Here is a 20,672-nt window from a genome sequence, read left to right as displayed (position 1 = left end):
GCAGGATACGTGCGTACCCCCCGAAAACCTACCCCAAACCCCTCCTGCGTGCACCAAGCCTATTTTGCATAGGCTCGGCGTCGCACGCAAGCCCCAGGACGCGCGTAAGTCCCGGGGCTTGCATGGAGAGGCGTGCCGGGGAGCGTGTCGGGGGGCGTGGCGGTCGTGATGCGACGTTTTGGGGGCATGGTGCGGGTGACGCGACGTTTCAGGGGCGGCACCGTGGGCGTGGTTTCGGCCCGGGGGCATTCCGGGGGCGTGGCCGTGCCCTCCGGAACAGCCCCCGGGTCGGGTGATGGCGCGCCAGCAGCCCGCTGGCGTGCGCAGATTTACGTCTGCCTCCGGCAGGTGTAAATCCAGCGATAAAGGTAGGGGGGGTTTAGATAGGTCCGGGGGGGTGGGTTAGGTAGGGGAAGGGAGGGGAAGGTGAGGGGAGGGTGAAAGAAAGTTCCCTCCGAGGCCGCTCCGATTTCGGAGCGGCCTCGGAGGGAACGGAGGCAGGCTGCGCGGCTCGGCGCGCCGATCCCGGATTTTATGGATACGCGCGTATCTATTGAAATCCCGCGTACTCTTGTTCGCGCCTGGTGCGCGAACAAAAGTACGCGCTCGCACAAAATTATAAAATCTACCCCATATTATATAATAGCCTGTTCACGTGCACATGTGCACCAAAGTGAGCACATACATGGCAGCGTAAATCCTGCTTCTACAGCAAAAATCTGGGGATTTTAAAAGGGCTGAGTGCTGACGCTATTCCCAGTTGACCAGTTTGTCCCTAGTTTGCCCAGTTAATAGCTAGTACCTCCAAACCAGCCTAGTTTAATAGCCTTCACGCCTCCTAGCTAGCCCTGACCCTTAAAACCCTGCAGATCTGCCTAGTTTTTTTTTACATTTTAACTTACACGGCATCCATAGTAGAAGTTAAGTTATGTGGCAGGGGTCCTTAGTGTGTGCTGGGCCAAGTAAGTATTTACGCGCACAACTCAGGTTTATGTCCCGAAATGCTCATGCCCTGCCCATGCCTGTCCAAGCTCCGCACCTTTTAAAAAACGTTCTAGATGTGCATGCTGCAGGAGATTTGTGCGCACCTCGCCGGCTTTAAAAATCTGCTCAGCTCATGCGAGACCTATATATTCGCTCATCCCCTAATTAATGTGCATGCCGGGCTTTTAAAATTCATCTTAAAGAATTTTAAAGTTTTCAGAAAGGAATTTTGGGTGTTTTGGAGCTGCTCCTGATTGAGAGGGAGGACCACCTGGAAGAAAGGACCAGATCCCTGTTTTTGCACTTTGCGCCCAGTCAACAGCAAGATGAAAGACAGACTGAAGTTTTTTGAGAGATTGCAGTTTTCTAGAGTGTTTTGAGTAATTTTGAGAAGTAGTTTGAAGATTCAACCTTTTTTGAGACTGGGGAAAGTTTTTCTAACATCCCTGGCACATATTGGACTTGGAAGATAATTTTCTTACCCTTGTTGGGAAAGCATTTTGGACTAGGACACAGCTAAGAGCAGGAGGGTCATCAAAAGTGACACCATGGATAGAGATACCTATTTTTTTTACTTGATTTGTATTTTTATCTTCTTATTTTTTATTTTTGGGATCAAGGGAAGGATTTCATTTTTCAAGCTTCAGTAAATCCTTGTATTATTTGAACACCACCTAGGATCTCTGAGCCTTTTTATTCAAGTGTGCCTAGGGATCATCAGACCCCCTTTCTGTGAGAAATGAGATATGTATTAGGGATGTGCAGAGGGACCGCATACGTTACATTCGGTATTTGTATTTGTCGGGGGGCAGATACGTTGCATTTGGCAAGGGGGGCCCCCGATCCGTTCATGCATTCCATTCTTATTCATTTCCTGGCTAAAATTTAATTAACTACAACCCCCCCACGCTCCTGACACCCCCCCCCCCCCCAAGACTTGCCAAAACTCCCTGGTGGTCCATCGGGGGTTCGGGAGCGATCTCCTGCACTTGGGCCGTCGGCTGCCGGAAATCAAAATGGTGCCGATAGCCTTTGCCCTTACTATGGCACAAGCTGGCGCCAGCCATCCATTGGTCCTACCATGTAACAGGGGCCGACCAATGGCACCGGTAGCCCCTGTGACATAGTAAGGGCAAAGTCTATCGGCACCATTTTGAATACCGGCAGCCGACGGTGTGAGTGCAGTAGATGGCTCCCGGACCCCCACTGGACCACCAGGGAGTTTTGGCAAGTCTTGGGGGAGTCAGGAGGGTTGGGGTTTTGTTTAAATTCGCTCCTTTAGATGGCCGAATAATTCGGTGAAGATTTGTTGTATTCGTGGGAAATCGCGATACATTTTGCGACGCAACGAATACAACGAATATGTCCCTATACGTTGCAGATTTCCAATATGTTGCAAATGAATGCACACCCCTAATATGTATGAGAGAGACTGTGCAGCCTGGTTAACCCACTGCAGCACCTAGACCCCCAGAGCTTCCTTCCTGCTAGAGAATCCCAGTCCCTAAGACTAAAGTCTGGAGTTCTTTTGTGGATCCAGGAGACTGATGAAAGCTCTGGGACTTTGCTGCTACCCTTCGATTAGGGGGATTACATAAATGGACATATCTGGACACAGAAGATGGTCTCATGCCACTTATGTCTTATATCATGTGGGCTGGTTCATAGGCACAGAAGTAGATGTTAATGGAGTGTCTGCATTTCCTTCTCATTCTAAATATCTTTATTCAAGCAATAATGAATATCTTTCCATCAACCATAAATATCTTCAAAAAAGACCCTTTTTATGACCCAGAATATTTGTTCTATTTGCCAAATGGAGGCCAAATATGCAGAGAGTTAATCAATTGCTTTATTAGAAGAAAAACGTTTCATATATTCTGCCCTAAGGAAGGTTCAAGATTGGGATGGAAATGCTGGTATTTTGTAAGATCATTACAATTATATTTCTTGAATTATGATAAGTACTCATATCTACACAATATGCCCACAATAATAATATCATACCCCTTGCTATGCTGTTGGAGATAGGGGAATGGGATTGTCAGGAAAGGGTCATCATCATCAAAATGCAAAATCACCCATAGCTGAGAAGTCATTTGTAGATATAACTTTTTGGGAGCATTAAAGCCCAGTTCGGATGAAGAGTTCCTGCAAATATATGAGCAAGCTCTACAAAGGGTAGTTTTACTTTAACGTTTTAATATATCTTTGGTAATTATGCAGTAGCACATCAGAAAAAAGTTGATCTTTGATGCAGAATACCTTTTTGACAAGACAAGCATTCTTAATTGAAAGTCTTGCAATGTGTGCAATGACATTTTCTCTTCTATATGTCTTCTCAATTATATATTTGGTTAATTTTCTTATTAGTTTTCTTTGAACATTAACAATTGCATTGAATATTTGAGGAAGCAATACTAATTATGTGAGGTATTAAAATGGTAAAACTTCACCAAGTTGCTAATTGGCATAATATGTCCTGATGAATTATGACAGAAAAGCTTTCATGCAGGAGATTGTTCACTGAATTCATTTTGGGATGAGCTATGTGTTATAAGACAAACTGTCTTTTTATTTTGTTTGTGCACATCTAGGCTGAAACCTGGTTTATAGGACAGGTAAATTTAAGCAGAGATCAAAATAATTTTTGCAGTGAATGCTGTTAGGAAAAGATAAAATACATGTCTCCAAGAGGCTATTACCACTACTGGAACTTTTTTCATTGATCTAAGTTCTAACTTAAAACATTTATTTGGTTGCCATGAAAGCATATTTACAATTATAGGCTATAATTTCAGGAAACGTTTATATTTTGCCTGAATTGTCATTTTTTTTGACACAATAAAATTTTTTTCTTGAATTATCTAATTTCCATTGATCAGGATGGTGTCTGTCCTGAAGACATGCTTTTACCATTTAATGCATGACACATTTGCTTTCTTTTCAATTTGATCATTATGGAACAGAAATGAACACATGATTAAAGTCAAAATTGCACAGCTGGGAATTCTAAACCTTCATTTCTTTTCTCTAAGGCTGTATTTTCATTTGAAGAAAGTAGAAAGGTACTTAACCTCGCAGCAGTGTGCAGAAAAGATAAATGAAGCTTATAAGCAAAAATTACAGCAAAAAGTCATATTAAAAGGAGGGAGACAAACTTACATATTTTTTTTATGTTGCAGTTTGATATCTGAAACCCTCTCGCCCCCAATCTAGCTTTCATAAAAAATGAAGATGTGACGCAGAACTAATTTTGCTACCTACAGGCCATTCTGATACCAGTGAATAGGCAAGGGCACGCCATATCTTGTTCCTGTTCAGCAGAAAGAAAACAATTTTATGTCTGCATTGCAGTGCCCAGTGTGTTGCCTGGTGTTTGACTGCATTATTGAATGTAGACAATATTGGGTATCAAGGCTTACCATGATTACAACTGCATCACAAGCTCTCAGCAAAACAATTATTTCAAATACCAGTAGGTAGAAATACATTAGGTAATTGATTGTGCTGGAGTCTTGCAGCTACCGTTGATTGTTTGTTTATAGGGATAATATAGGTATTAAAATACTCACTGGCCACATGTACTTCTTGCTACTTCCTATTTGCCCACTGACTGTGTTGAAATGCCATTTGGAAAAGTGCCTTCTCAGAAACTCAGCAGGCCTGGAAGTAATAATTTTTGGCACTTTCAAATCAGAAATTCTGGACTTAAACATATATTAGACTCTCTGAGGAATTGGTATGACATGCATGGTAAGCTTAGCATGTGCAAGGAAACTGTTCAGCTGAGTGAGAAAAAGACTTTCAAAATTACAGCTGTAGCCAATGGCCATGGTTGACATAATTTGTAGTTACAAATTTTATTGTTTTGATTTAAATATGAAGTGGAGGTATAATAACAGTAAACATTTAAGACTTCAAAAGGAATATTGATATTTAAATTGTTGCAAGGTATAGGGCTCTATAGCGTAAAGTGCATTGAAATAGATAAAGTATGCTATTGTGCCAATTTTTATCCATGTTAACAGCCATGCTCATGAACTATGCACTAGGAGGGCAATATTCAAAGCACTTTCTATGGGTAAAAAAAAACTTTTACCCACAGAAATCAGAGATTTAAAAATTGTCCAATCTGTCTATGAATGAAAGTATGTGAGTGGCTGAAAAATGTGCGTACTTCTACTACACACTGTAAATGCGATTCCAGGGGTGGGGAATAGAACTATGTGTATGAGTTGTGATGATTCAAAACCATGTGTGGTGTTTTGTGCCAAAAACATTCATGAAGAGAATGCACGTGGAAATCACTGTGTGCAATTTTTTCTTAGGCAGTAATCAAAGCAAAACTACTAGATTAATTTTACTTTGATTATTGATGCAAACTCCATGGGCAAAAGTACCCATGGAGTTTTCACAAATGTTGTCACTTTTGAATATTTATCCCTAACTAATTAGATGAATGGGAGTTACTAGGTGGTTCAGAGATCCTGGGCATGGGCCTATAGGTTGAGTGGCCAACTTTTCCATGGAGAGTCAACTGGGCGCCCTACCAAACTTGAGGACCAAGGGTGGGAGGGTAGGTCTCCTGTTACATCTATTAAATTAACATATTTTTCTTCTGCTTTTCCTTTCTTCAAAAGGATATAAAAAGGATGGAGTCGGTCCAGAGGGTGGCTACTAAAATGATCAGCAGTCTTTGCTCTAAAGGATAAGGGGATAACCTTAAATATATAACTGTGCATTCTGGAGGAAAGGGAGATAGGAGAGATATGATAGAGACATTCAAATATTTCAAAGATTTCCATGCACAGGAGGGGATCCTCTTTCAATGGAAAGGAGGCTCTAGAATGAGGAGTCATGAGATGAGGTTGAAAGAGGGTAGACTCAGGAGTAATCTTAGTAACTATTTCTTTACAGAGAGCCTAATGGATACATGAAATAGCTTCCCAGTGGGGGTGGTGGAGACAAAATCAATATGAGGTAGATTTTAAAAGTGCTGCTCTTGCAAAAATGGCCACATATGTGTGTGCACACAAACAATGTGAATTTTAAGAAGTCAGGAAGGGTGCACACATGTATGTTTTAGAGATGTGCATCGCCCAAACCTTTCAGTTCGGGCTTTGTTTGTGACCCGCCGCAGGAAATTTCGTTTTTCCTGCAGTTCGGGCTGTGTAGGGCGTGTAGATGACAGTGTGGTCTGCGACCAGCCCACGGGCTGTGTAGGGTGCCTGAGGGACCTTGCTCGAAACGTTTCATCTTCTGAGTTTCAAGCACCATGTCTCGTCTCCTGAGTTTCAAGCTCCACGTCTCGTCTCCTGAGTTCTGAGCTCCATACTCAGACAAGGCTTCGTCTCACCGCATGGGTGCACACCACTTGCTCCGCTATGGGGAGCGCCCCCTTCCATCGCAACGCAACAGATTTGCCAAGGCCATGTGCCTGGTGGGACTGTCCTTGTCCCGGGTCTTGTCCTGGACTTTGTGTTTGACCCAGAAAATGTTTTTTTGGGGGGGGAATTTTTTGTTTTTCTTCTATGACCCACTGGAGGCACCAGCATTCCTGGAGAATCTTCTTGACCAGCTGCCTGGAGTCCACATCCTGCAGGAGGTGCCTACATCCAGACTTTCTTCTCCTCAGCATTGCCAGGTTGGGTTCCACGACTGCAGGAGGTGCCTGCACCCTATCCTGGCTTTACCAAGATCTACCTTTGCTGATGGAAGCTGATCCTGCCCTGGATTCCCTCCCACCCTGGATCCCCTCTGGATGTTCTAGTGCTCTCTGGATGTTCTAGCGCTCTCTGGATGTTCTAGCGCTCTTTGATGCTCCAGTGTTCCTTGTTTGTTCCATTGTGTTCCCTTGTTTGTTCCTTGTTCTGTTGATTTGTTCCGCTGTTCCTTGTTCTGCTCTTTGTTCTGCTGTTCCTTGTTCCATTTGTTTCTTGCTCCACTGTTTGTTCCTAGCTCCGCTGTTTGTTCCATTTGTTTCCTCCTCCACTGTTTGTTCTATTTGTTCCTTGCTTGTTCCTGTGTCCAGTGTCCCTTGTTGTTCCATGTTTCTTCCTATGACCTGCAGGAGGCACCTGCACTTTGTTCCAGTTCCAGATGCCTTGCCTGGTTTTCAATCTCTCAAAGGAGGGGAGGGGACCCCCTTTGAGGGGGGGTTACTGTTGTGCTCCTGCTCGTGGGTCTAGCAGCAAGCAGGCACTTACCTCTGCAGCAGGAGCCGCGGACGACACTGCCACTCCGCGGCCCGCAGGGGCCTTCAACCCCGGTCTTGCAGTGGCAGGGAGCTGCCCCCAGCTGCCTTCCCACGGCTAGGATGCCGCCTTCTGTGTTGGGCCCTGTCCTGTGACCCAGCTCTGCTCCTGTTCTCCTCTGCAGCAGGATGCCGCTGTCCAGGGTCCTACCCACTTCCACTAAGGGGCAAGGCCATGCCTCTCAGCGGGATTTAAAGGGCCAGTGCAGGTGTGGTCCTCCTCAGACTCCTCCCTGGGCGTTTCCTGCAGAGCCCTACAAAAGGGCTCCTCACTCATTCATTCCTCGCCTTGGCAAGGAGTTAGTCCTCCTGGGAGCTTCTCCTGCATTGGACTTCGCTGCATCATGCTCCTGCCCGGCATCTTCGTTCCTGTGATCTTCTCCTGATGTCCGAGCCCTGATGTCAGAGACCTGATGGCCAAGTCCTGATGTCCTTGTCTTGTCCTGATGTCCAAATCCTGATGTCCCAGGTCCTGAGCAACCCATGCCTCTGGAGGTTCCTTGATTTTAAATCCCGAGTTCTGGATTCCAAATTCCATGTTTTAATTAAGAGACAGTTTCTGTTCTGACTCCGGAGGATCCAAGGGGTACACCTCATTCTTGGCCTGTGTATTCCAGAGCTTGCCCCACTCCTTTCGTGGTCCGCAACCAGCTGTCCGGCTGTGTAGGGCACATAGAGGAAAGTGTGGTCCGCGACCAGCCCACGGGCTGTGTAGGGCGCCTGAGGGACCTTGCTTGCCACATCTCATCTTCTGAGTTTCAAGCACAGCTTCTCATCTCCTGAGTTTCAAGCTCCATACCCAGACAAGACTTCGTCTCACCACATGGGCACACACCACTTATCCCGCTATGGGAACGCCCCCTAGCGCCCCCTTCCATCGCAGCGCAACATATACATTCTTTCTCTCTCTCTCTCTCTCATGTGTAAATATTATAGCAATACGCACAACAGTATTTTGAACACTGCACACAAAGCTTATAAATGAGGATTATTTTTGCTTGAGCGTTTATGGGTGTAAGCTTATTCCTTTTAAAATTTATTCATATCTGAATTCAAGAAAGAATGGGATACATATAGGGGATCTCTAAGGAGGTAATGGGAATTATAATGCTAAATTAATAGGACAGACTAGATGGGTGATAAGGTCTTTTTCTGCCTTCATGTTCCTATGTTTCTACTAGGTACTTATGACCCCCTATCCTGAGATTTTGATAATAAAGCCCCCTTCCCCAAAGGGATCAGGTAAAAAAAAAAAAAACACAGAGCAGCGTGTAACTGAGTCCTTGCTGACTTTATAATGTTTGTGTACCAGTCACACTGCAAGAGCCAAGAGATACACCATTTTGGTTGACCTTATTCCATCAGTAATTTGCTGCCAATTTCAAATCAAAGGGTTCTTACTAGTTCTCTTCTACTTGATGGAATGCTCCTTGTTTTTTGTTTTTCACAAAATTGTTTAACTCTATATCACTGTTACATTTATGTGCATAACTAGTTGAAAATTGCCTCCTTACAACATAAGTACATAAGATATGCCATACTGGGTCAGACCAAGGGTCCATCAAGCCCAGCATCCTGCTTCCAACAGTGGCCAAACCAGATTACAAGTTTCTGGCAAGTACCCAAACATTAAATAGATCCCATGCTACTAATGCCAGCAATAAACAGTGGCTATAACCCTATTTTCTAACAGCAGTTTATGTACTTCTTCTCTAGGAGATTATCCAAGTCTTTTTTTAAACCCAGCTATACGAACTACCTTAACCACATTCTCTGGTAACAAATTCCAGAGCCTAATTGTGCATTTTTTATTGTGCTACTTGCTAACTTCATGGAGTGCCCCCTTTTTCACTTTTACCTGATTAAGACATTTCATGATTTTGTAGGCCTCTATACTTCCTACTGAAAACAGAACAAGCCGGACTGCTTCGACTCTAACAAAGAAACCACAAACTAGCAGAATCTTTCACCTCAGTCACACATTCAGAACACTGTAAAACCCTCACCAAATACAATTCAGAAACCATAAATTTGAATTGGAAATATGGAAAAAAAACCCCAAAAACCTAAACTTGAAATCCCAAGAAGATAGACTCTGCAGTGTAATAGTGGAAAAATAAACACATCACCATTGCCCAATCTCAGAAATTCAAACAAATGCATAGCATTGTTGTTTTAAAGCTCTGTGTTAATCATATTATTAATGTGCACAGACATTTAACCTAAAGTGAGTCTTGTTCAAACCTACTAAGTTTGAATTCAATATCTATTGATCTACTTAAATAGGCAACATGGAAGGAAATACACACCTAATAATAAAAAGCGTATAAAGTAAATATGTTCAGTTGGAGTTGTAAAACCCAATGCACTCACTATATTATCCTCTGAACAGGATAATCAAGGTAATCCATCAAGACTTGTAAAATGGAACAGCCAAGGTTACATTTCATTGCATTCTTGGCCATTCAATTATTCTGCTATATAAACTTGAAGAACAAATATCAAATTCAAGTTTTTTGACATTTTTAATTCTATCTGTTATATTCTTGGAAGCCTTCTGAACTCTAAAATTTAAGGTATTGATTCATCCTAATATTTTTGGCCAGTAGAGGAAAAATAATAGCGATATTTGCTTTTTAATAAATTATAACTGCTCTGAAAACAGAAATAAGGGCTGAAAAAAGTTCACCAAACATCTAAGAAATGATTTTCTGTTGCGGTCCCGGGCCGTGCCCCGGACCCTCCACCCACCTCGGGGACGGTCCGGGCCGCTATGGCGAGTGTTCGGCCTACAGAGGCCTGGCTGGCTTCAATCTGCGGCGCTCCTTCCTTGAGGGAGATGCCATCGATGCTTCGGAGCTAACACCGCCCCCTAGGCATGCGTGCGCGCAGGGGTTCAATACTTAAAGGGGCCAGCGCAGGAAAGCACTGCACCTCCCAGGGGTGACATCAGATGCTCTCAGGATATTTAAACCCTGCACCAACTCCACTCCTGGCTTGCAACGAGGTTCACTCTTCCTAGAGTTGCTAGTTGCTGTTTCTGGCTTCAGACTTCGGTTTTCATCCACTGGCTTCTGACTTCAGCTTTCGTTCACTGGCTTCTGACTTTAGCTTTCGTCCACTGGTTCCTGACTTCTGTTTTCGTCCAGGAGGTCTTGCCTAAGTCCAAGTGGCTCGAGTCCTCATGAGCTCCTCTCAGGGGGATCGTGGGCTTCCAGTGGTGAAGTTCCAGTTGGCCTCCTGGTTCCAGCTCTATTCTCCTCTATCCTCTGGAACTCCTCCTCCGACACCTGTCCACAGGAGACCGCTCGTAAGTCCAAGCAGCCCGGGTCCTCACGGACTCCTCCTGGGGGGACCTCGGGTCTCCAGTGGTGAAGATCCTCCTGGTCCCTGCCTGTGCTGCCTCCCGGCTTCAACATCCACTGTGGGCCTTCCCACAGTGCAACATCATCTGTCCTAGTCGGCTCAAGAGTCCACGAATCCAACAGTTTGCAAGGCCATGGGCCTAGCGGACCTGACTGGCCTTCAGGCTATCCCTAGGATTGACCAACGTTTGCAGCAGCAGCAGCACTGCCTGGAAGCCCTGACGGCAACAGTACAGAGACTGGCCAAAAGTCTGGATGCCACCCTGCGGCAATACCTCCTGCTCTGGTCTCCTTGCCTATTTCCGTACCGGCAACATCCAAACAACTGCTGGTGCCGCCCAGATACTCAGGGGAAGCAAAGAACAGTCGCAGATTCCTCAATCAGTGCTACATCCGGTTCACCCTGCTGCCGTCTCAGTTCCCAACTGATCTGGTGAAGACCAGTTATATTGTGTCCCTGCTAGACGGGAAGCCCCTGTCCTGGGCCTCCCCGTTATGGGAATGTAATGATCCCATTCTTGGAAACCTGGAACAGTTTGTCTCTGCCTTCCGACACATTTTTGACGAGCCTGCCCACAAACCCACAGCAGTTGCCGAGTTACTCCAATTGGGTCAAGGCACCCATTCCCTTGTGGAGTACGTGGTCAAATTCCACACGCTGGCCGCCGAACTAGACTGGAGGGACGACAGTCTTCATGGCATATTCCTGGAAGGAATGTCATCATGTCTCAAGGATGAGTTAGCGGCAAGAGACCTTCCGGATGACCTGGAGAGCCTGATTGACCTGGCAGGAAGGGTCGACCGTCGAATCCAACATCGCTTCTGTGAGGGGAGGTCCAGCCATAGATCCGGTAACTCGAGGCCTTCTTTTCCTCGACTGGTGCCCTCCTCTTCTGCTTCCACCAGCTCCCAAGGGGCAGAGCCCATGCAATTGGGGCATGGCCTGATCTTGCAGGAGAAGAAACGACGTCGCCGCACCCAGGGCTTGTGCCTATATTGTGGTAACAAGGGGCATTTCCTAGCCCAGTGCAATGAGCGGCCAGGAAATGCCAGAACCTAGGGCTCATCGGGGAGCTGATCCTAGGTAATACCGATTCTGCCTCCCTATGTACCATGCCGGTTACCCTCGTTTACCCCGGTGGTACTTTTGATACGCTGGCTTTGGTCAACTCTGGAGCAGGAGGGAACTTCATTCTCGTGGATCTCATCCGGCAATTACAGCTTGAGGTCCAACCCCGACTCCCTCCACTCCGAGTATCTTCGATCCATGGCACTCCTCTCCCGGGGAGCATCTCTACCTGTACCAAGCCATTGATTCTATGAACCAGCCTCCTACATACCGAGGAGATCTCGTTTCTCATTTTGGAGAGATCCATTCACCCTATCATCCTGGGCCTGCCCTCGCTTCAAAAGCGCTCCCCAGTTATCCATTGGGATACTCTTCAGATAGCATCTTGGAGCCCATCCTGTTTTGACTCTTGCCTGGTGACTATTCCTTGACCCAGTGTGCCACTTCTGACCACATCCGTGGCACTCCCGCCGCAATATATGGATTACTTGGATGTCTTCTTGAAGGAGAAGGCCAAACTCCTTCCGGAACATCGGCCCTTCGATTGTGCAATAAACTTGGTTCCCAGTACTACTCATCCCAAGGGGCGGGTTTACCCCTTGTCACTGCTTGAGACTCGTGCCATGTCTTCCTACATCCTGGAGAATTTGGACCGGGGCTTCATTCGGACTTCAAATTCCCCCGCTGGGGCTGGATTCTTCTTTGTTGCAAAGAAGGACGGGTCACTCAGACCCTGTATCGACTACTGTGGGTTCAACGCCATCACAAGTCGTGACAGGTACCCTTTGTCTTTGATTCCCGAGCTCCTAGACTGCTTGCAAGGAGCCAAGGTCTTCACCAAACTGGACCTCTGGGGCGCGTACAACCTGGTAAGGATACGAACAGTTGATGAATGGAAGACCACGTTCAACACGAGAGACGGGCACTATGAGTATCTGGTCATGCCCTTCGGCCTATGCAATGCCCCTGCGGTCTTTCAAAACCTTATGACTGAGGTGTTAAGGGACATGTTGCATACCTCTGTTATAGTATACCTTGAATATGTACTAATTTACTCAAAGGACCTGGCTACACACCGTATACATGTTTGACGAGTCCTGCAGAAGCTTCAAGACAATCGTCTCTTCACCAAGCTAGAGAAGTGTCAGTTCGAACAAGAATCTCTGCCCTTCCTTGGATATATCATCTCATCCATGGGCTTCCACATGGATCCAGATAAGGAAATGGCCATCAAGGATTGGCCTCAGCCGGTGAGGGTCAAGGCACTGCAACGCTTCCTTGGCTTCACCAACTTTTATTGCCAGTTCATACCCCATTACTCCCAGATGGTGGCTCCATTGACGGCCCTTACCAGGAAAGGGGATGATGCTAAGAACTGGTCCCCGGCGGCGCTATGTGCCTTCCAGGAGCTGAAGAAAGCCTTTCTTCAAGAGATCTATCTCCATCATCCAGATCCTCAGTGTCAATTTATTGTGGAGGTAGACAAATCCGACCTCACGGTGGGAGCCGTTCTGACCCAAATATCTCCTAAAGGCAAATCCTTGCCATGTTCCTACTTCTCTCGGAGGTTCTCACCCGGTGAGAGGAATTATGGCATGGGGACAAGGAGTTATTGGCCATTAAACTCACGTTTGAGGAATGGCACCAGTGGGTAGAGGGGGCTCAACATCTGTGATTGTTTACACGGACCTCAAGAACCTGGAGTTCCTGTGCCGGGCCCAACACCTTAATCCTCAACAGGCCCAATGGTCACTATTTTTTAGCAGGTTCAACTTCGTCCTTCGATACAGACCAGCTTCTAAGAACGTCCGGACGCCCTCTCTCACACTGCGGAAACAGAGGATAACCCCAATCCACCTCGATATATCCTCGATCCGGCCAAAGTCCTCCTTGCAGCATCAGAAGTAGTCCCTATGGGCAAGATGGTGGTACCTGCTCGCCTGCGCAAGAGAGTCCTGTCATGGGCTCTCGACTCATTGACCACAGGTCATTTGGGAGTAGCTCAAGCCTTGGGTCTTTTGACCGAATACTATTGGTGGCCTCGGGTCAAGAGAGATGTTCATACTTATGTCAGTTCCTGTCCCACCTGTGCTCGACAGAAGCCTCTGACTGGCCATTCCTGGGGACTCCTCCAACTTTTTCCCATTCCCACTGAGCCATGGACCCATTTGTCCACTGACTTCATAGTGGATTTACCTCCTTCTGAGGGGAAGACTGTGATATGGGTCATGGTCGATAGATTTTCGAAGATGGCCCATTTTGTGCCCCTCACTAAGTTACCAACAGTGCCAAAACTCACAAGTCTCTTCACCCAACACATCTTCCACATACACGAGCTTCCTCTCCATGTTGCCTCAGATTGAGGTCCGCAATTCACAGCTAAATACTGGAGAGCTCTCTGTAGAAAATTTGGGTCCAACTGGAATTTACGATGGCTTTCCATCCCCAAGGCAATGGCCAAGCAGACAGCACAAATCAGACCTTAAAGACCTTCCTCTGTGCCTTTGTGGGAGACCTCCAAGACGACTGGGTAGCCTTTTTGCCTTGGGCAAAGTTCTTCTACAACTGCCATAGGCATTCTGCTAGCAACATGTCTCCCTTCCAGTTGGTCTATGAGAAAAGCCTTAGACCTTCCTTGCCCTTGCCTCTGATGGTCCCATCCCCTGCATTGCAACTTACAGCATGACAGTTACGTGATCTTTAGAGATCCATCAGGTGAAGCTTTGTCAGACTGCCGCTACAGCGAAGAAATATGCAGACAGGCTATGACGTCCTGCTCCTGTCTTTCTCCTGGGAGATAAGGTGTGGTTGAGTACCAGGAACATCCAATTACGCATTCCCTCTATGTGTCTGGCTCCCAGATATATTGGCTTCCGTAGCGGAGCAAGTGGGTACAGTTTCCTACCGTCTACGCCTTCCATCCATCCTGAGGATCCACAACATCTTCCATGTATCTCTCCACAAACCCTTGATCCTGTCTGTGTTCCACGATAAGCCTCCTGAACCCACTACCACAACAGTTGAACAAGATGTCATCTATCAGGTGAAGGACGTGTTGGACGTGTGGTTCCACCATCGTAGATGGGAGTACCTCCTATCCTGGGAGGGTTATGGCCCTGAGGAGAATACGTGGGAGCCGGCCGCTAACATCCTGGACAAGACCCTCCTTCACCAGTTGCACTTGGACCACCCTACGAAGCCCAAGCCCCCGGGAAGGGGGCGTAGGAGGGGGGTACTGTTGTGGTCCCAGGCCATGCCCCGGTCCCTCCACCTACCTCGCGACGGTCCAGGCCACTAAGGCATCTGTTTTGCCTACACAGGCCTGCCTGGCTTCGATCCGCGACGCTCCCTCCTTGAGGGAGACGCCGTTGATGCTTCGGAGCTAGCCTCTGCCCCCTAGGCGCATGCGCGCGCAGGGGTTCGATACTTAAAGGGGCCAGTACAGGAAAGCACTGCACCGCCCAGGAGTGACATTAGACGCTCTCAGGGTATTTAAACTCTGCACCAACTCCACTCCTGGCCTTGCAATGAGGTTCACTCTTCCTAGAGTTGATAGTTGCTGTTTCTGGCTTCTGACTTCAGCTTTCGTCCACTGGCTTCTGACTTCGGCTTTTGTCCACTGGTTCCTGACTTTGGTTTTCGTCCAGGAGATCTCGCCTAAGTCCAAGCGGCTCAGGTCCTCACGAGCTCCTCTCGGGGGACCGTGGGCTTCCAGTGGTGAAGTTCCGGTTGGCCTCCTGGCTCCAGCTCTACTCTCCTCTATCCTCCTCCGACACCTGTCCACAGGAGACCACTCGTAATTCCAAGCGGCCCGGGTCCTCACGGGCTCCTCCTGGGGGGACCTCGGGTCTCCAGTGGTGAAGATCCTCCTGGTCCCTGCCTGTGCCATCTCCCAGCTTCGACATCCATTGTGGGCCTTCCCACAGTGCATCATCATCTGTCCTAGTCGGCTCAAGGGTCCACGAATCCAACATTTTCAAGATGCATATCATAAGCCATCATAAATACTCTACTTATGTCCTCAGTTCTACCCATATACCTGCTTCCTGAAATGATTCACATTGGCATGGTTCATGATTCTCACTCACTTCCTGCATTTCTGTTTTACTGTTCCTTCTTTTTTGGCCACCAGGTGTTGCCCTTATTGATGACCATGATTCCCCTTCCCCTACCCAACCACTGTTAATGCTACCTTTGTGGCAGCTCCAGCTCCTCATGACCCAAGGTGTGGAAGACCTGATTTGGAAATTAGGGGTGTGCATTCGGTCCCTACGTATTGGCAATCTGCAACGGATGTGCCAATATTCGTTGTATTCGTGGGGAAGCGAAAAGTATCGCGATTCCCCACGAATACAACGAATTTTCCCCAAATTATTCGGCCACCAATTTAAACAACTCTCCCACCCTCCTGATCCCCCCAAGACTTACCAAAACTCCCTGGTGGTCCAGCGGGGGGGATCCGGGATTCATCCCCTGCACTCTCACACCCTCGGTACGTTTCAAAATGGCACCGGTAGCCCCTGTGACATAGTAAGGGCAAGGCTATCGGTGCCATTTTGATTCCTGGCACCCGACGGCATGAGTGCAGGAGATCACTCCTGGACCCCCGCTGGACCCCCAGGGACTTTTGGCCAGCTTGGGGGGGCCTCCTGACCCCCACAAGCCTTGCCAAAAGTCCAGCAGGGGTCCGAGAGCGACCTCCTGCACTCGGGCCATATTGCCAGTATTCAAAATGGCGCCGGCGCTACCTTCACCCTCACTATGTCACAGGGGCCGACGGTCGGCCTCTGTGACATAGTGAGGGCGAAGGCTAGTGCCGGCGCCATTTTGAATATTGGCAGCCGCTAGCCTTTGCTCTCACTATGTCACAGGGGCCGACCGTCGGCCCCTGTGACATAGTGAGGGCAAAGGTAGCGCTGGCGCCATTTTGAATACTGGCAATACGGCCCGAGAGCAGGAGGTCATTCCGGACCCCCGCTGGACTTTTGGCAAGTCTTGTGGGGGTCAGGAGGCCCCCCCAAGCTGGCCAAAAGTCCCTGGGGGTCCAGCGGGGGTCCGGGAGCGATCTCCTGCACTCGTGCCATCAGGTGCCAAGAACCAAAATGGTGCCGATAGCCTTGCCCTTACTATGTCACAGGGGCTACTGGTGCCATTGGTCAGCCCCTGTCACATGGTAGGAGCACAAGATGGCACCAATGGCCATGTGACAGCGGCTGACCAATAGCCTCTGTGACATGGTAGCCTCTGTGACATGGTAGGTCAAAGGCTATCAGCGCCATTTTGAAACTGGTTCGAGGGTGTGAGAGTGCAGGGGATGGGTCCCGGACCCCCCGCTGGACCACCAGGGAGTTTTGGTAAGTCTTGGGGGGGTTCACGAGGGTGGGGGGTTGTAGTAAATTTAATTTTAGCCGGGGTACCGAATAGGATAGACATAAAACCGTATCGGGGCGCCTTACAGACGTATGGAACGTATTTGCCCCCCGACGAATACGTATCTCGAATGCAACGTATGGTGTCCCTCTGCACATCCCTATTGGAAATCAAACCAGGATACCCTCTAAATGACAACGTGCAGTGCTACCGCTGAACCACTGGTCCAGCCCAGGATAATCTCCTTTAAGCTCTTCTCCTGGCCAGTAAGAATTCTATTATGTCTACTCATCTTAACCCATTCAATATTCTCCTTTCCATAACCTGATCTCTTTCTTTTCACATTGTTCTTTGTGTCACATTTGATCATCAGCCACCTTCATCTTTTATAGCTATACTTAAAATACTTTCATCGTAAACTATACTGCTCCTTGCAATACTGTATATACATGTTTCAGTACTGAAAGAATGTATCCTTTCTTCCTCACTGTGTCTTGTGATCCAAGGAAACAGATTCCCTGTGTGGCTGAGATCATCACTTGGTTTTGAGTGTACCAGGAGTACTTTTAATTAAATTGGACAGTCTAAAAACTTAAAAAGAATTAAACATGCTTTGAAATGTATAAGTGAGAGGATGAAGGTCATCGCAGGCAACAGTGAAAATGTGTGATTCTTGCTACTGTTTTTGTGATATTAGCTTCATTACTCAGGACCACATCCCAGCTACTTTAATAAGAATGTACATCTCCCCCAGCCCCCTTTCCCCTCTTCCCTGGACAATCACATTCCCCTACAAACTAAACTGTTCACTTATTAATATTTCAATTTCCCAAAGCTGCTCCTTAAGAGTTGCAGGCTAAATACTGTTCATTCATTTCAGATTCAAGAGTAAGGTATCTAAATGTGAAATATACTCTCCACTTTAGTTAGACTTTTTAAGATGATTAAATTATGAATGTATATGAAAGATGCGTGAATGGACCATAGCCAGGACTGGAGCCATGATGATTGGCGCTACTGCAGACAGGTTCCAAACTTTCAATTATTCAACTCTTTTTGTGTCTGTTTTCAGGTGTCTAATATATGTGCATGTATTTTTCCTCCCAATCACTAAAGCTTGTTTTATATCACAACTATTTTAAGGAATGCTAATGGCATCTTTTTAATTTTACTTAGTGAGCCTGCATTAATTGCTGGTTGTGTCTCTTACAAAAAGCCAGATCTGGAAGGAAGTAGTTTTCCAAAATGGAAGAATTCTGGATCCTACAATTGCAGAAACATTTCAGAAAAGAAAGAAGAGAGGCTGAGAGAATGAGAATGGGAGAGGAGCAGGTGAAAGAAGAAGAGGGAAAACAGAGAGAGAGGAGGAGGAGCTGAAAGAGTCAAACAGAAGGAGGGAGCTATATAATAAGCAGTGCAGCAACAGAAGCAGGCAATGTTGTTCCTGCAATTTTTTAGACTCTTTTGAAGAAGCAGTCAATGTATAAAATCAGAAGTATAATTTATCCAGTACAAAAAATGTGCCAACAAACAATGTATAGGAGAGACCAAATAGGGGCTCCAAAACAGGTTAAACACTATTAATTCATTATATCTGACCTTAACATCAATACAAGCTCCATATTCAGAAGCATTCAGTTGGATAACGCAGAAATTATCCAGCTAAATGAATATTGGCCACTTATCCAGCTAAATTCTAGCCAAATAACTTTTATCCAGCTAAAATGGATATATCAGGAAGGTTCCAGAGAGCATAGGTGGGAGGAGCTGAGTTAGCCGGATAAGTTATTTGACTAAATCCAATATTCAGAATTAGCCAGATAATTTAACTAACTGGTTGGCCCGTACATCCGTCCTAAAGTTAGCCAGATAAACTTAACTGGATTACTTTAAAATAGTTGGATATATTATTCAGTGGCATGGCTGTGCTGCTGAATTTATATGCTAAGTTAGCCAGATAAGTTTATCCGTCTACCTAGCAGAGCCACACAGCAGCTGAATATAGAACTATCATAGCCCAATTTTTAATAAAGTGCTAAGCACATTGTTTTGTGCCTAATTTTAGGACCATAAAAACCAGGCTAAATTTAGGAATCTAAATTAAAATTTAAGGTCCCTATGTTTAATCCTCCTATCCCTGGTGAGTCTGGAGTAGTTCCTCTCCCAGCCACATAACTCTATGCATCTGTTTCAATATAAGTGTTTGGGGAAACAACTAGAGATGTGAATCGTGTGATCGATCGTCTTAACGATCGATTTCGGCTGGGGGGGGAGGGAATCGGATCGTGGCGGTTTTGTTTTTTTAAATATCGTGTAAATCGTAAATCGGGGGAGGGCGGGAAAACCGGCACACTAAAACATCCCTAAAACCCACCCCGACCCTTTAAAATAAATCCCCCACCCTCCCGAACCCCCCCAAAAATGTCTTAAATTACCTGGGGTCCAGTGGGGGGGTCCCGTTGTGATCTTCCACTCTCGGGCTACGAGTGCGTTGATAGAAAATGGCCCCGGCGCTACCTTTGCCCTGTCATATGACAGGGCAAAGGTAGCGCCGGCGCCATTTTGGTTCCTGTCCCCGACGTCACGAGCGTAGAAGATCGCTCCCGGACCCCCGCTGGACCCCCAGGGACTTTTGGCCAGCTTGGGGGGGCCTCCTGACCCCCACAAGACTTGCCAAAAGTCCAGCGGGGGTCCGGCCATATGGCCATATCGCAAAATGGCGCCAGCCGTACGGCAACACGATTCGAGTGCAGGAGGTCGTTCCCGGACCCCCGCTGGACTTTTGGCAAGTCTTGTGGGGGTCAGGAGGCCCCCCCAAGCTGGCCAAAAGTCCCTGGGGGTCCAGCGGGGGTCCGGGAGCGATCTTCTACGCTCGTGACGTCGGGGACAGGAACCAAAATGGCGCCGGCGCCATTTTCTAACAACGCACTCATGGCTCGAGAGTGGAAGATCACAACGGGACCCCCCCCCCACTGGACCCCAGGTAATTTAAGACATTTTGGGGGGGTTCGGGAGGGTGGGGGATTTATTTTAAAGGGTCGGGGTGGGTTTTAGGGATGTTTTAGTGTGCCGGTTTTCCCGCCCTCCCCCTCCCCTCCCCTTCCCCCGATTTACGATTTTTGACGATAAATCGGGGGAATTCCTATTAAATATCGCCTCTAACGATTTTTGACGATTTAAAATATATCGGACGATATTTTAAATTGTCAAAAAACGATTCACATCCCTAGAAACAACCCAGAGTGGCTTTCTGGGACCCAGTGAAGCGGACTTGAGTCAGCAGTGTACACTGGTTCTGCCTCTCCCCTAGAAATTGAACTGAGCTGGGGGTGGCAACTTGTTCGTACTTTCCTCACATACAGAGCAGAACACTGATCAATTCTGGCATCCCAGGGAAGGCAGAACAGAGCTGCATGTATTGGAACTGCTTATCTAGAGAAAGGATAGCCACATGAGCCAGATTTGGGTATTATGAGTTGTCATAATTGAGAAGGCCATTAATGGCCAAGACTGAAGAGACATAAGGTGAATGCCTGTTTGTCCCACTACTTCAGGTACTACTAGGTCTGTCAGCTTCCTGGCCAAGTTGCTGATTAGAATACTGGTTTACCACACTCCCCCCTCACCT

Source organism: Rhinatrema bivittatum, chromosome 2, assembly GCF_901001135.1.
Source record: "Rhinatrema bivittatum chromosome 2, aRhiBiv1.1, whole genome shotgun sequence".
Classification (NCBI taxonomy): domain Eukaryota; kingdom Metazoa; phylum Chordata; class Amphibia; order Gymnophiona; family Rhinatrematidae; genus Rhinatrema; species Rhinatrema bivittatum.
This window is presented reverse-complemented; position numbering follows the sequence as displayed.